Here is an 18084-nt window from a genome sequence, read left to right on the forward strand (position 1 = left end):
CACGCATAGAGGTAACGATAGGTGACAAAAAATTATCATTTCTTGTTGACACCGGGGCAACCCGGTCTTGCATAAGGGAAGGTAAATTTAAGATGTCAGGCGAAGCCATGAACACCCAAGGATTTTCTGGGGCTAAAGGGTTGGTTCCATTTACTGATAATGTTCCCTTATCTATTGGAGATTATGATCTGTCAGTTCCACTCTTGTATTATAGTGCCTCACCAGTAAATATACTGGGGAGGGACATAATGAACAGGTTGAACATGACGATCTCCTTTACAGAGGATGGCATAATTTGCTCTACTCCAGGGATTAACATGCTCGCAGCACGACAGATTTTGCAAGCATACTGTGGACAGACAGCGATTAGGGCGGAGCCAGTAGATGGCGAGATATTCCAATATGGCACTGACATGGCATTTGCATGGATGCCAGGGATAGAAGGGAAAATATGGAGGAGACCAGCAGCCTATCTATTCCGACCAGAAACACCAGGTAATGAACTAGAAGGGAAGGTGTTTGTAGTGGACATTGAGAGCATTATTGCAACAGCTGATTATGTTGCTTTGCACGCCCAAGATAAAGAAGGGAGAGCATGGAGGGCGGTGATAGCACTAGCAGAAGGATGTAGGCTGACCCAGGTGTCAGATGAAGAGCTGTTCTCAGAAGAAAAGGAAGAAAATGAAATGGTGTTCATGATGAGTGTAGAAATATGGCTAAGAGTGGCTCACAAACAAGTAGCACAGAAAATTGCAATGGCACTTGAGGCACCCGCAGGCACCCCAGTCCCATTTTTTAAGGAGGATATGTCAAAGGTGCCCAAATCATTATGGACTATTAGCCCTTATGACGTGGGATGCATAAAAAGCATAGGGGGTGTAAGGATAAAATTGAAAAAAGGTGCGATACTACCAAGAGTTAAACAGTACCCATTGTCAAAAGAGGCAGATGAGGGCATATTTGAAACCATAACGGCCCTTATAAACAATGGCATATTGGTCCCCTCAGAATCACCATGTAACACAGCTGTGTACCCGGTGCGCAAGGCTAAAGGGGGGTCTTGGCGCTTCATACAGGACCTCAGACCCTTGAACAACATAGTAGAAGCAGAGTATCCAGTAACAGCAAACCCGGCCACAATATTGTGTGGCATTCCAGCAGAAGCATCACGATTTACAGTGATTGACCTTAAAAATGCTTTCTTCTCAATACCATTACACCCAGACTCACAAGATTTGACAAGCTTCACTTACCGAAATACAAAGTGGAAACATACCAGATTACCACAGGGGTATTGTGAATCACCCTCAATTTTCAATAGAGTAATACAGATGGATTTGGGTAACGTTGAGGTGGAAAGCACAGTGTTACAGTATGTGGATGACATAATAATTTGCAGTACAAACGAAAGTAAATGTAGAGAGGACTCCTTAAAAATGTTGACGATACTGGCAGAAAAGGGGTACAAGGTAGACATGGAAAAGATACAATACTGTCAGGAACAGGTACTTTACATTGGTCAACTGATATCCCAACATGGAAGAAGGATTGCACCACAAAGAGCACAGGCCATCTCAAGCACTCCCGTGCCACAGACTGTGAGAGAACTGCAGCAATTTCTGGGGCTGTGCAACTACTGTAGAGCATGGGTATTTGATTACAGCTCATACATAGGACCCCTGCTTGAGGGTTTGAAGGAAGCAAATAAAGGGGAGAAAAAGTTGGGATGGACTATGGAAATGAGGGAGGCATTTGACGAATTAAAAGACGCAATATCAACTGCTCCAGTACTGGCATCCCCAGACTATGAGCGGCGCTTCTTTATATTTTCACATTGCGACTCAGCAGTGATGAAAGCAGTGTTGGCCCAAAAAACTAGCATGGGCTATAAACCAGTAGCATTTTACAGCGGTCACTTAGACCCTATAATGTTAGGCCACTTCTCTTGTGAACAAGGTCTTGCTGCAGCTGCTTTTGCAGTAGAAAAAGCATCAGCAATAACTATGGGGTGTCCAACTACACTATTTGTGGAACATGCACTATTTGCGATATTGAATAAACCTAAGTCCACGTTAACGACACAGAGGGCATCAGGTTATGAGATTATTTTGTCTAAAGCTGAACTGGCAATTGTTAGATGTAGCACGGTTAACCCTGCAAGGTTCCTAGCAGAAGTAATTGAAGAGGGAGATTACGCCCACGACTGCACCCAAGTAACTGAAATATACTCATGTACTAGGAAAGTTGAAGAAAACGCACTAGAGGGAGGTGAGCTTTTGTTTATTGATGGGTCATCAACTATTGATCAAGGAGATGGGATACGAAGGACTGGGGCAGCAGTAGTAAAAATGATGGAGGCGCCGGTGTGTGTGGCTATGAAGTGTGTACAATTACCACAGCACTACTCTGCTCAAGCGGCGGAACTCGTTGCACTAATATTGGCATTAAAGGAAAGTTTTAATAAAAGAGTAACTATATATTCCGACAGTGCATATGTTACATCCACTGTCCACTCAGGGCTATCAAAATGGAGAAGGAGAGGGTTTAGGAGAGCTGATGGCACTCCAGTACAACATGCCCTCTTGTTGGCTGAACTAATTGAAGTAATAAACGACCCCCAAGAACTAGCCCTAGTAAAATGCACCGCACACACCAATGGAGAAGACTACGTGTCAAAAGGAAATGCAGCAGCAGACGCACATGCGAAATATGCTGCATATTTTGGTGAGATATGGAACCCCACAGACTCACAGAGAGGGAGAGGGAGGGGAATAGCGAGGGAAATGTTAATAAGAGAAGGGTACACCCATCTCCCAGCAACACAGATTATGGAGCTACAAGCGGCTGCACCAATGGCCGAAAAAGAAGTATGGGTGAAAAGAGGATGCACAATGTCACCAACCGACGCACTATGGCGCCAGGGTTGCACTGGGAAAGTTGTAATACCGTTGGCACTGTTAAATACCGCCTTGAGCCAATTACATCACCCTGCCCATACAGGCAAGGAAATAATTGCAGCACGAATTAGAGAAGATTGGTTTTGTCCCGAGTTAACCTCCCATGTGTCAAATTTTATCAGCAATTGCCTCACATGTCAACAGTTTACGGCCGGTCATACTCTAAAAGTGATAAGAGGTACAATACCCCGGCCAGAAGGACCTTTTCGGCACCTTCACATTGACTATGTTGATATGATCAACATCTGTCAAGGCAATAGGTATATGATTGTAGTAGTATGTCCATTTTCTAGGTGGATTGAAGCAGGGCCCTGTTCACACCCTGATGCGTTTAGAGCAGCCAAATTCATAGTAAGGGAGGTCTTCCCCAGGTGGGGAGTGTGCGAGGTGTTAAGATCAGACAACGGCCCCCATTTCGCAAATGAAATGTTCCAGCATATTACATCCCTGCTGAACATTAAACACAAATTTGCATGTGCATACCACCCACAGGCTAATGGTGTATGTGAACGCCTGAATGGCCTGTTGAAGGAGGCAATTGCTAAAATACAACAAACAACAAAGAAAAGTTGGTTGTATTGCCTTCCGTTAGCATTGTTTGAACTTAGAAACAGGCCAGGGTCTGACCACCACCTCACCCCTCACGAAGTGGTTACTGGACGTCAAATGCGCCTTCCCCTAACACCAACGTCAAGGGCATTCACCGATAACGAAAGTTCAGCGAATGTGTTAGGAGATGAAATGTATCAATATGTGTCTTCTTTGATTACTAGTGTCGTGTTTGTGTCTCAACAGCTCGAGCGCACACGGGGCGGGTCTACCAGCAATCAAGAAAAAGACGAAAGTACGGAATTGGGAAAGGAGAACTCGTGCAAACTTGCCAAAGGTGACCACGTACTACTTCGCAATTTCAATAGAAGGTGGCACGAGAAGAGGTTCACTGGCCCCCATCTGGTAGAGGACGTATCAACAAGAGCAGTAAAACTAAAGGATAAGCGTGCCTGGAACCACCTACATGACGTAAAGATCTACAAACTGCAGACCCGCCCCAGCGCCAACGACAGGTCCGTTGGACGAACAGCAACAACATCGCCGACAGCGGAAGAAAGTTCCACCACAGACAACGACCCAATTGTTCCCTCGGAGACGATAACTGACGAAGAAAGGGGTGATCCCCATACTGCCCACCCCATGGTCACGCGCTCAAAGAGTAAAAATACTTCCGCCATCTGAGCGCAAACCCCCCCCCATTGACTCCTAAGTACAGTTGTAACTAAAACTAAAGGACATTGCTTGCACCAATACACATGTAAACACGTGAATGTTCTCTTTTTCTCTCGCACATACAGGAACTGCGTAATATTGTATTGTTAAGAAAAGCTAATTAACAAGTTCAGTGTACAGGCGTAGATGGTGCTGCCAGACGATAACTACCCAGAAGAATTGTCACACCAATTTGTATACGAAATAAAGAGGCCAACATACCTAAAAAGGAGAAGGGTACGTGTGTACTACACAGCCTTCCTCCTGGCCATAGAATATTACATGCCCCACCTCCGCCCATATTTGCCGGTCCTAAGAGACCCATCACTTAGAGTAGCGTGGGAGCAGCTCTTCGCCTGGGCACTGAATGACCACTTGATAGGGAGAGCTTAAAGGAAACAAAACTAACATTTAATAACGAGCACTTTTGAGAATTTTTAGGCGGGCAACTGTAACGTCGCAAGAATAAGCTGCCAGGACCGCAGCAAGGTAAGAGCAAAATGCCGGTGAAATTAGCATATGTAATAAAAATAATAGGGATTTTTATGATCACCGGGTTCTTGGCTGCCTCTGTCTGGCAGTACAGCTATGCTATTGATTTTATTGCTGCACCCAAACTTAATATACCCCCGTCCCCTGCTGCAACAGGTGTTACGTCAGGTGGTAATCGTAATTTTGCACCCAAGCAAAATAGAGTTAAACGCAGCACGTACTCAGACAATAAAGGTATTGATAATTATGTACAAGATTCAGCACACGTCACAAACAACATATGGTACCAACACATGACCCGCATTGGTAAGCAGACAACTGAGGATAGCTGTTACGTTTGCTCATTAATACCATACGCCATGAGCGCTTCACGAACATTTGTTGCCACAGAAATAGATGAAAAAACAGCACAGTGCATAATATATTTGGCCCTGTTCCAAACGAAAGGAAGATTTCAAGGAACAGTAGTGCACATGACATGGAAAACACGAGACTCATACCCATATGAAAACAACTTCCTCAAGACCTATCTGAGTTATCACAAGACCAGTTTACATGCTGAAGCATTCAGGTACATAACAAGTGGCCCTGCAAAAGGAGAAACAAAGAAGGTAACACTGCAGTACCTACCATGTGATTGGTACGCAACTGAAGTTCCGGGTAAACAAGGATGCTGGGAGAGGCCGCTACTGACGATAACAGGAAAGGTGTTCCTGGGCAACAGCTGGGAGATAGGAGTGATTGGCAGCAACATGGTAACAAAAGAAACTATCTCAACTATCGAGACACACAATCATCGATGTTGGACGACGTGGATCAAGTATGTACCAATGCTCACGTGGGTAGAAGAAGATGAAGACCCGATAACTATACTACCATTGACTGCGCCTAAAGTATGCTACCAGCATAAAGGAGAGGTGGACGTAGGATATAACACCAATTGTGCAAGCGTGATGGAGTTGCCTGAGGGGGGAGCGGGAACAGCAGTAATAATGGACCATTATTGGGCCTGTGGGGAAAAGGCATATCATACACTGCCTCCCCTGTGGAATGGTGTGTGCACAATGGTACACGTCAATGTACCATCACTAGTGGTACCTAAGAAGCATGTCGATGTGGCGAAATTTCCTAAAATGGATGAAGGGGATAAGAGAAGAAAGAGATCTGCACCACTTCAGAAGGAGCAAGGAAACAGGACCAACAGCAATGATACTGTCCTAAACAGGAGAAAAAGGCAAGGAGGGCCATTGACAGGAAATTACCTGTGGGGAAGATCGGAAACGGAACTAACATCAATACCGCCAGAACATAGACTATTCAGCAGAGCAGCAATGTTCTTCTCCTCAATAATACATCCGGGACTGCAGGCATACGCAAACGCAAAATGGCTCCAAATAACAAGGTGGGAACTAATGATGACCATCAATTCAACAGTAAATGGGTTCAACGCAATTAAAGAGGAGCTGCGAGCTGTAAGGATGGTTGCACTCCAGAACAGATATGTATTGGACCTTCTCACAGCAATGGAAGGAGGAGTCTGTGCAAAAATAGGACAATCTTGCTGCACGTTCATACCTGCCAACGATGCTGACAATGGTACACTGACAGAAGCAGTTTCACAATTGGCCCAGATGCACTCCAAAATGATGGACGAAAGTAACGGTGTAAACAAGGATAAGAGCTGGTTTTCACTATTATGGTCATGGATGCCATCTTGGCTGTCAGATGGACTGAAAATAATAGTGGGATGTGCTATTTTGGCTGGAGCTACCCTGATCATAATTAGATTTTGGAAGGCCCGGAAAGCACGCACGACTGACGAGTTGCTGGAAATGGTGGGAATGCACCTCTTAATGCCAGCAGATGACGGCCAGCATACAGGTGTGATAATACAAGAAAGGGAGAAGTTGCGCACCCAAATCATCACCAATCATCTAGACCCACCATCAGTGAATATTGAGAACCCAAGGAACCCCAGGAGCTACATAGGAAGATGGGTATACTGTACTCCTGGAGGAACATGTGAATACATGTATTGGTCATTTGAAGATCATGTAAACCATTATGGACATCTCGGAGGGATAACTAAGATATGGAGGGTAAGAGGAGATAACGAGAAGGATATGTTTGTGGTCGACAAGTCGACCAGAGGGGGGACTGAAGTGGGAGAATGGAAGACCAGGCTCCCGTCCTTCACCTCTCGCGCTTGGCCTAGAGGGTCACGGCCCAGACACCCGCCGCGGGAAGAGTTTGTCCATTTACCAGACGACCAGGTACCCTGGTACAGGAACATACGGATGTGTCCACCTGCCTGCCCAGCAGCCCGCACTGGCCATGCCGGCACCTGCGGCTCGGATCAGCTAGACTAAAAACCACACGTCGTTAGAGATGCCATGACGACCTAGACAACGGGAAGCACATCTGTACAAGTATACACACTTAACATTTCCACACCAATTTACACGAAGAACATACTCAGTGCTCTGACGTAGGCGACAGGCATATTCATGGACGTGCATCTTTATTATTTTTACATAGGCTTTCAGAATGCAGAAACGCAAGATGCATCATGAGCTCATCTATAACGCTTGCTCACGCTTCCCTTGAAACCCGTTGCCACCATGAGAGGTATAATGGAAACACGATACTGGTCATGGAAATGTATGCTACTATAATCTAAAGCACCTATGCACCAAACAGACTACTTAAGCACCAGGCCCGAGTAGGCCTCAAACAAGAGCTCCCGTGGACATTAACAAAGCAAGAGTCAGGTTGCTGATCCTTCAGAAAGAACCCGATGGAGCAACCAGCCAAGGTCGCAATGTTGCAAGCCCACATCCAAGAACAAATCATCAAAGGCGCGATGTTGCAACCTCGTACTCCGCGTACCAACGTTAAAGTCATATCTACAAATTAAACCAGACACACAGTGGAAAAGCAATATTAATTGTGCAGAATTCTGCCTCAAACACGGTCCCGCCTCACGTGACCAAGCCGAATCTGACGAGATGCCAAAACCCAGGAGAGAAAAGGCGTCTGGGTCCCTCACTACGAGACACAGGCCGAGACACTTGAAAGGCTCAATGGACACCTGCTACAGTGGGAGCGGTCAGCGGGAGCGATCAGCCTTCCACCTATGAATAAATCCTCACATTGTCTGCACGTACCCATATTGAAACATTGTTGCAAACACAGGTACACCGAGAGCTGGGAACAACGGTGGTCCCAGGCTGGGGAGCTCACGGATGCACCAATCAGAACATGGGGCTCTTATCTCAGACGTCAGTAACATTAGCCAATCCTCAGGAGCCTTCATGTAACAATTCTTATGTATCTAATTGTAGGGACAACCCAGATATACCACCTGACTACACCTTGTCCACTAATATCATTCTCTATATGTGTACTATACTAACCCTACCACTCGAGCAACCAATTAAGAGTGGCGATAGGTTTTTTGTTAACTTTCTGAAGTGACGCAAGTAGCGCGTCATAATGCAGTAAAAAGGGCCTGCGAGCCCCACGATTATGTGTGTGTCAGGACGGACGCGTACGCTCCTTGACCCATCCCTGCCGTTTTGTATAAATAAACAGCAGAGTCGCCTTGCTCCTTGTGTGCGTCTCATACTCTATCTCATCTGGGATATACGGGAGGAGTTGGGGCCTCCCTGCCCGGAGGTCTGCGGACGGCCCGGCCGACCCCGGCAGAATTTCCCCCCCGACAGGTTCAATTAGCAAGACACAGGCATCATTATCATCATTTGCTCATAAACACTCCGGAACATCACTGAATTCCGGCAGCAAAGATCTGGTCAAGAACTGAGAGACAGAAAGTTGCTATGGTGAAATCGTCAAACGCACTCCATCAGAAGAACAATGAATTACCGCATTTAACTCCTTCAACAGATTCAACCCCAACAAATTCTCTCCGCAATTCGTAGTCAAGAGGAATGGACAGTGGTCCGTAAATGGACCCAAAGTAATCGGTACCGGCGAAGAAACCGGACAGACTATGGGTGTGCCTGAAAACCCTACAGAAACATTGGTTTGCCCTGACAGTGGAATGTTTGGAACCCGTGAATGGTCAATGGAACACTTCTGTGCTCCTGTATCTATCAAGAATAGATGTTTCCTATTTCCCACTATCATCTCAAAGTAGGGACCTTTCTGATTAACGGAATAGGTGTTGGTTCCAAACCCTGCTTCGGGCAATCCTAGCGGAACAGAATGTCGTTGAAAGGAAGTTCTTCAGAGAGATAAGCAGCAGAAGGATGATCAAAAATGTTTCTATTATCCACACTTAGTGCCTGATTATCCTGTGAAAAAGGTTGCTGTGAATCCTGCGAAAACGGACTTCTACCAGGACCTCCTGCCCCAGGGCGGCCTCTGGATAGTCTACCCATGTTACCAAATGTTTTATTCAACATCTGCTGGAGGATCGGGTATTGTGCACGCCAATGACCCTCTTGTCTTCAATAAGCTCACTGGTTTATGTTTACAGGACCCAATGGCGCATTTCCCTGTGGAACATCCTGTCCTCTAAATTGTGAATTACCCCCTCTAGGGCCTCTAACAATTTGCTGTAATAGGACTTTTGTTTTTAAGTCACCTTTTCTCTTTTCAACTCTTTCTTTTTCATTGTTGACACAATTCTCATATTGAGCCATATGCAAAACTTCTGACTGAGACTTAGCTTGCCAAGCGTTCTCTGAAGACATAATTTGCGACTGGATGTCACACAAATTTGTCCACAAATAGTCGTTTCCCAGACTCTGTACTCAAATCTTGTCCACTGAAATCTGAAAATACTTGTTCGAACCGATTAAAGAACTTGGTAGCACCCTCAGACTTTCCTTGGACACAGGCAGTAAACTTGTCCCAAATAATCCTTCTTTCAGGAATTATAGCTTTTAATTTCGGAACTATTGTATCAGGCAAAGTCAATATTACCTGTGGTGGTCTCTTTCCAGCTGGCCTTTCTCTATCGAGCCTAACCATATTATCCCATGTATCTCCTAACCCTGGTACATCATCTACAGTCCTAATCTGTTTCCACAAGTCAATAGGCAGGAGTACGGGAAACAACAAATCAATACAGCTTAAGGTAAATACTGATGATTGCAAGAGAGACTGTATCTCTTTGTAGAACCCTGTCGGATTCTTCCTAATATCTGGAATAGATTGTTTAATGGTGTTCACTTCCTGTTTCGAGAACGGGACATGAACGAACTGTGACACATAATGTGCAGGGATGTCTTGAGCAACTGCAGCCATTGCAGGATCGGCAGGAATCTCAACTTTTGGGACAAATGTCAGAGGAACCTCTCTCATAGGCAACTTAGATGTAGGCAACTCCGAACGCTTACTGAGCAACAAAGCTAGATTGAGCGCTAAAGCAGCTGAAGAAGTGTCAAACGAAAAAGTCCTCTTATAAATATTCAGTAATTCTGCGGGACAACAAATCTTTCTTTTTATACATTCATCCTGCAGGTAATCTACCATTACCTGTATCACTTTCCTCTGCATTTCTGGCGTATACTGATATACTTCACCAGGAGTTAGTGACTGAAATCCAACTAATCGTGTCTTTCATACAAATTTGTGTTTCCACATTTATCGATTTACGACAAGGAAAGAACCGTTTCTGTACTAACATAGCGTCCAAACTATCACCATCTACATCTTCTTTCTGTAACCTTTCCAACTCCCTTCTGTACTCAAAAACCCTTTCGACATGCTCATGTACTTTCTCTGCAGTATATCTAGAAAATGCTAAAATATTCAGATCCCTTAACCCCTTTGGGAGCTCTATATCATTTAACCTGTTCCACATTATACGTAAATGAACTCCCAATCCTTCAATAAAAACATTTTTGTCAGGAAAATGGTCTAGGTTCGAGAGTGTGGCAAAAACATCAGCTTGTTCACCCTTCCCCATGCAATGTCTAGCCCATGCAGTCAATTCATGCTTTCTCTCTGGAGACACAGTATTACGAGTTACAACCCTCGATCCCGCTCCCCGATCAACTACAAGCGGCACAAAACTGCTTGGAAGAGGGAGAGTAGGCAGATCTTGTATATTAGGCAAAAAGGGTGCTGTTACTGGTGCAGCATGCAAACCCACTGGACCCATAACAGCAGGCAAAGGTGGAGGAGCAGGTGGAGGAGCAACGACAAGAGGAGGAACATCAGCCGGAGGAAGAGGAACATTAAGAGGAACAATAGGAGGAGCAGGAGGAGCTACGGGAGGAGTAATAACAGCATGAAGAGGAACATACGGAGGTGCCGCAGTGGCACCAGGCCTAGTTCATTTAGAAGTTTGTCAATTAGCTCATCAGATACATGAAAGTCTTTAGAAGGGTACATTTTCTGGATACCAATTGAAAAAGCCCTATCCATATTTCCAACCGACTCAGACGGTTTATTTTGATCATATAACAACGCTTTTTCGGTGTTCGTCATATGACGGCGCGCATGTTTTTCCCTACTCTTAAGTTGCTGCATAGCTTCTTTCTTCCAATTCTGTAAAACATCAAATGCTGCAGGTCTAGCCTTTTTCTTTAATAATATGGATTCTAAGTATTCAATACGAGGAATTTCAAAACTACCATTGATTGGCCACTGAAGTTCGGAAGCATGTCTTGTTTGTCTGTGCCAAATATCAATAAACACTATACTACCAATGCCGTGCTTACAGTACATAGTACACGCCAGCGAACCCTTCCATTGGCGCTGGTCGGCCAAATTCCAAAGATTGTCTTTCACTGCGGAATAACACCCTGAAACAGGCAATTTCCTAGGCATATCAGAATACTGGTGTTACCTGGTCAATAATTGCACTTGCAAGTGTAATACGCCAAAACAAATGATCAGGATACTTAAGCATCGGGTCACGACTCTCCTGATCAAATCCTAAGGAGGTCTGATCGGATTTCAAAGAACTATCAAAGGTCCCACGTGGTTGGTGATTTCGGCAAATCTGCCCGCCTCGATATATGGACCCTCGTCAAGATGCCGTCTCGGACCGCGTGCTCACTGTCCAGGGATCGGGTTGTGCAGCGCTGCTGAGGTATCGCTTCTCATCCAAGAAAGGGGCTCCCTTTTACACCGTCCAATCCCGGTCCGATAGCCGCGTCAACCTTCAACGAGATGGCATCAATCTTGAGGGTCCCTGTTCGGGCACCATCTGTAAAAGCAAAAGGAAATATCGAGGCTGAGTACCCCAAAAGGAAATACACCATAGATGGGCTTATAAAGATGCACAGATCTTTATTCTAAAACTGTACAGTTACAAAGAAACAAAGTATCAGATACAGATAGCTATCTGGCCCTCTGTACATCACAGCGAAAACCAGCCCTTTCGGTGTGAGAAGTGAGAGGTACTGGACGTCTAAACAGTTGTACATTTTATACATTTCCAATCATAATGTCCAGCCCCTCTACAGGTTAATAATACATTGCCTAGAGTTCGTGCCGAGTTCATTTCTGGCTTGTCCAACTATATACTCATGGATCATCCTAAATTCACATACACACAAGTCACAATGGCAACAGTTTATTCTCGGGATTAACAATAAGCCTTAACACATGTCCTATACAATGCAATTCAGCTAGAGTCCACGTTCAGTATTTGTACAACATTGTAGTTGATGTATGTCCACGGATCGGACTTGTTGGCTCAGACAATCCTCTGTCTACAAATTAGACATGGGACAAGGTCTCTTTACTGAACCCAAACATTCGGCCAACGGACAGTTTATACATTAACTAACGTACAAAGTGCAGGATGGCTTAGTTACAAGCGGGAAACACTGTCTACCATTTTAGAACACAGAATCACTTTAGAATAGAAATCAAAATGGCGGACAGACCTAAAATGGCAGCAAAGTCGATCTAAGGTCGGAACTTTGTAACATGGTTTTCTTCGCAGAGCGAATGGGCTTAGGCCAATATATACAATAAAGGAGGCACGATATGATATCCCGTTTAACAATAATATACCAAAATAAGATACCACCATTTACCACAATAATGAAATAGCACAGGCGTAGGTGTATCTCCTCCAGAAAATATATCTAACATAACTCTAATGTTACCTAATAGTGGGTAGGGGCAGAGCTCTCCTCTACCTTGGACTGCTCCTTCTTCACCTCAGTGGTTGAGGGTTTTGGAAAGTGCAACTCTCCCAGAAAAGGTCCAATGAATCCTTATCATGTGTTGTTCCAGAGTGAATCAAAGAAGTGGTGGAAGACCCCTTCTAACAAAGGTAAAATTGATTGGACTAAAGCTAATTACATGCAACATTATGTTATTAAATAAAAATAAAAAAAGCCAGGGCATTCACATCTTTGCAGGTTCGCGATTCATCACACCCCCAAAATACTTTTAATTGCTAACTGGGATTTAATGTATTTCTTAGGACATTTGTCCAAATGCTCTGCAGTTGTTGTACTCGCTTTTGATTTGTCTTGCAAAGCCCCAAAATAAGAAGGGACATCAAGCAGGCTCAGGCATCACCATTAAATAGGCTCTTAATTTCAGTCTGTCGACCTGCTCTCAGCTCCCTCTAAGGTAATCTGGTTCTGTCTTGTGAAAAGCATCTGCATTCAGTCCCATCTGGAAAAGGTCATGTTAACAAACATTTCCATCAACTACTTCCAGTTAGATCCCCAATCTGCGTATCTCCTATGAAACAGGACCCCCTAGCTTTTCTATGTTCCCTAAATTCTCCTCTCTTCCAATATGTTTGATTGTGAAATACCTATCAAACTCGATAAGTGCAGCTTTATTTGACACAGCTATTTCAGATTCCACAGACCCTTGTTCACGTATTTACACCCACTATGGTGCCCTTTCTTGCTCTAATTGGCTAATTGAATTCTATGTTCATAAGGGGCTGTGTTAGTTGTGAAGTAGTCCTCAGGAAAGTGGAATTGAAATTTGACTGGACTGTTTATTTTTGTTATAATTCCTAGTATGGATCCATGCCCTTAATAAGAATTAAATATTCCGCTACAGAAGAATATTCTGAATCTGGAGACAAGCTTTATGTTTTAGTGACTTTATGTATAACAGAAACATTAACATATGCACATTTATTAATACATTGCAGATTTTAGTATATCCTTTTTATATGCATATGATTCATTTTGTTCTGATGAATCCAATTCTATTTTTATATTTCAAATTTGAAAAATTGCTCCAAAGTTGTATCCAGAAAGATATTTCCCATTGGTACTTTTAAATTAATCACTTTTGTTGCACCTTTTAAGCTGACATTGTGTCATTCTATCCAAATTGATTTGTATTTGGGGATGGGCCTTCCCCCCTTGTATCAACAGAACCTTCTGCTGTCTTTAAAAAAGAACCATGTTAATATGCTGCCGTACATTCTTCATGCAGCCTTATTGCTCTGCCAAGATAGGCGGTTAAGGTGTGTGGAGAAGTCATCTTATTTGAAGTTGCCATTACTGAATGGCAATGAATACATCTATCCGTTACCAATGTGGCCTTCGAATAAGCTAACAAAATGAGACCAAAAAAGCCCTGATTTTGGAATTCATTTTGGCCTGGTTTTCATATTTTGAAATCAGACCTTTGTAAACAGCCATATGTCCCTTAAAGTGGAAAAAAGTGATGGATAATGGTTTTGTGCATTCATAGTTTCAAGAAAGCAGTAGCATACAATTTAGAGTTAAAGCTTAATTGACTATTTAAATGTTACATGTAAAATGAAAATGTTCTTTTTGTCTTATTTTTACTGGAAATGGCAATCTAATAAAGTTTAGGCCTATCCGCAAATTTATTTTGATCAATCAGATGATTTGTAATATACATCGTGTCAATCATTTCTTTGTAGAATATTAAACTACAAGTTGCACTATTAATTATATTTCCCTTTCATATGGAAGCAAAAAACGCAGAAGCTCCTTTGAATGATCTAATTTTGCTTAAATTAAAGCATTTGATTGTGGTATGTTTAACATTGATGACATGATATTTCAGTGTAAAGCCATTCTGGATATGCATTATTTAATTAAGAGAATTGAATTCGGCCGCATCACGTGGTTGCGGATCACAAAATCTTGCTCTCTGCAATTATGAGGATTTATTCTGTTTTTCTGCCGCTGGCCCCTTGTCATTTGAAGTTTGGAATGTGCTGTTTATCTCTGACCTTGGCTATGAGCTCTCGCCTTCCCGTTTTGTGCAGCCGGGTGCTACTTCCCTCGCCTTCTGTCCTGTGGCTTGAGGCCTTATATGTTTTTTATTAGACTTATAATATGATTCTACAAAATTATATTGTGCTATATTTCCTATAGGTTAGTCGTATTTGGTCCTACTAGGCTCCTTATGTAATCCTTTAGTTACATATGGTTAGTTGACATGAGCATCTGCAAGCTTGCTCTGCAGCTCTTCGTTGCCTTGCATTCAGTGTTTCTGCATTTGGCTAATGAGAAAATAATAAAAGCTTTCACACTATGTATATGTATCTGTCCTCTATCTATGGAAGTGTGCATGTATGTTCTTCAAGTATACGAGTGTGTGTTCGTGTGAAGCTGTGTATGGTTTCGAGTGTACTTCATGACTAATGTGGCTATGTCGTGGTATCACTAATGATGTCAGCACAGTGGTTTCTCGGCACTTAGTCAATGCTGACATCTATGACATTTGGATCCATGATCACTGTTGAGGTACCTGTATACATAAAAACATTCACTGGATACAGTTGGAATGGCTGTCTGAGAGAATATCTCTCTACATATGCGCCAGTCATTGGTGATCTTGAGGGTTGCCTGAATAATGAGTGGTTCTGTGTGTTCTTGACTCTTCACGCCCTCATGTTCATGAGGGTGAGAGGGGGGCATTCCTGGGAGCCTCTTTTGTTATTGTCCATTTTAGGGAAGTAATCTATTTTCATGTCTTTCAGTGGGACTAGCAGTGCTGGCATATTGATGTGTACCAACGAGCAAATTCCTACCCAGTTGGGTGGCAGCTTCTTGTATGACTTGGATCCACACGTCCCATAGTGGTCCACTGCACCTTGATTCTGGTAACATAATGCTGATTTCTTCAGTGGTATAATGGGCTTTGGTCTGGCTTCATTGTCTACCCAGTTGAGCAACTGAGTGCTTGCATCCCATTTCTTCAGGCAATTGTCATTTTTTCCTTGCACTGTGTTCACTGGTGCTTGTTCTAGGGTGTGTGCTTTGCTTTGCTTCCTACACCTTCTTTACATCCTTCTGCTGTGTATACTTGGCCATACACGAACATCGTGGTCTTTCCCAACATTCCGGTTCTGCTGCTATTTCTTTTACCCCCCTCTTCGGGCATGGTAATTTCTTCAGTGTGATTGTTTTCATCTCTCCTTTCTGTGGGCCATCAGTTATGTACTGTATAGCTTCGTCTAACTGCCAGTGATTGTTCATCAATCATGCCAAGAGTCTTTATATAACTGTCTTCATAAGGGAATGTTGTCTGGGACATCATCTCAATGTTGCTGTTTTCCCTTGGAATCTTCCTCATGTTGTAACCATGGATAGGTACATGAGGCATTGTGCTCTTGCTGCTGGTATTTCAGTTGCTATAAAAGTTCTGGAGGCACTCATGGCATAGGGGATGAGTGCGCAGATATAGTAGCTCTCCCCAGTGGTTTCTTTACCTACTTTTCAACCAATACTTGGCAACTCTCACCCAACTCTCACCCACCGCATTGCTATTTTCTGCTCCAAATTCCAGTGCTATGCTGACAACACTCAACTCATTTTCAGGCTTCACTCGGCCACCTCCTCTCCTTCTCTTGTCTCTGATTGCCTATCTGCTATTCCTGATCGGTGTGCCACCAACAATCTCTGCCAGAATGCCAGCAAGACTCAGGTCCTCCTCATCGGCACACCTTCACCCTCCTTTCCCCTCACTCCCTGGCCGGCCACCCTTGGCCCTCCTCCTACCCCCAACTGCGGGGCTAAGAACCTCTGGGTCATCTTTGATTCCACACTTTCCTTCTCTGCCCACATCTCTGATGTCTCAAAAAAGTCAAACTTCCTACTGCACCTCCTCAAAGGTACTCTGCCTTTCCACTCCTTCCCCCAGAAGCTCAATTTCTCACAAGCCCAGGTTTTCTCTAAGTTGGACTATTGTAACAACCTCTTTTTAAATCTACCTGCCTCTACTCTCCGCCCTTTGAAACTCATCCAGACCAGGACTGCAAGCATTGTCCTTGGCCTCAAGCCCTGGGATCGTATCTCTCCAGCCCTGAAATCTCTCCACTGGCTCCCAGTGGATGCAAGTATTACATTTAAAACCCTTTGCATTGTCCACAAGGCTTTCTGGGACCTCGGTCCAAAATATGTTCAGCTGTCCCTCTGTAAATACCTCCCCTCTCGATCTCTTCGCTCCTCTGCCTCTAACTCCCTCAGGGTCAGTTGTTTTTCAAAGAAATAAGCTGGGGGTAGATCTCTGTCTTCGACTGAGGCCTCCCTCTGAAACAGCCTCCCTGCACTCTGAAACTTGAGGAGAACTATCTCCGGTTCCGGAAGCACCTCAAGACCTTCCTATTTTCTTCTGCCTTTGCCTTTTCCTCTCCCCTGCTGATCTACTCTCTCTCTGCACCATGCACCTGGCCTACCCTGTGACTTTCTGCCCAGGTACCTGCTCTCCCTGCCACCCAGCCGCACTGCCTCCTAGAAATCCCATGCACTGGGCTCTGTTTCTGTAACTATACAGCCCCCCCTTTTTTTCCTGCACTTACCAGACACACTTGTCTGTTGTCTTTAAACCCAGCACTTGCCACTTGCTGGCTGCACTACCATTGTTCGTTGCTTTATTTATTATTTATTATTTATTATTTATCTGTTTTTCCTTTGCTCAGCACTTTCCACTTCCATGCACATTTCCCCTTTCCCTCTCCCATGCACTTGCAAATGCTCAATGTCACTGGGCCTAGTAAGATCATTGTTTTTGTTCTCCCTTGTTCCCCTCCCTTGCCTTGTCACACTCTGAAACATTTGTGTATGAGCGCAGTACAAATAAAACATCAATATCAATATCAATATGTTGGTCATGTGTTTGTACCACATAGTGTTAGACACTCGAGCAGTGTCAGTAAGATATAGGTCCATCCCTCCCATGTCTGTATCAGCACTGTGCCTACCTCTCCTTACCATACTTACAGTGCTCCTTTGTCCACTTGACATCTTGAGATGGTCGTTCCACCTGCTAGAGTTGGGGTAATGTTAGTAAAGGATACAGCAGTTTCACGAGATACAAGAGATGTTCACCAAAAGAGAAATGCAAAAAAAACACTTTAGACAAGACAAGATGGGCATGTTTTTTAATAACCCCTTCTATTTACATGTGCTGCTTGGATCTTTGT

This window comes from Ambystoma mexicanum, chromosome 6q (assembly GCF_040938575.1).
Source record: "Ambystoma mexicanum isolate Mex_15411 chromosome 6q, UKY_AmexF1_1, whole genome shotgun sequence".
NCBI lineage: Eukaryota > Metazoa > Chordata > Amphibia > Caudata > Ambystomatidae > Ambystoma > Ambystoma mexicanum.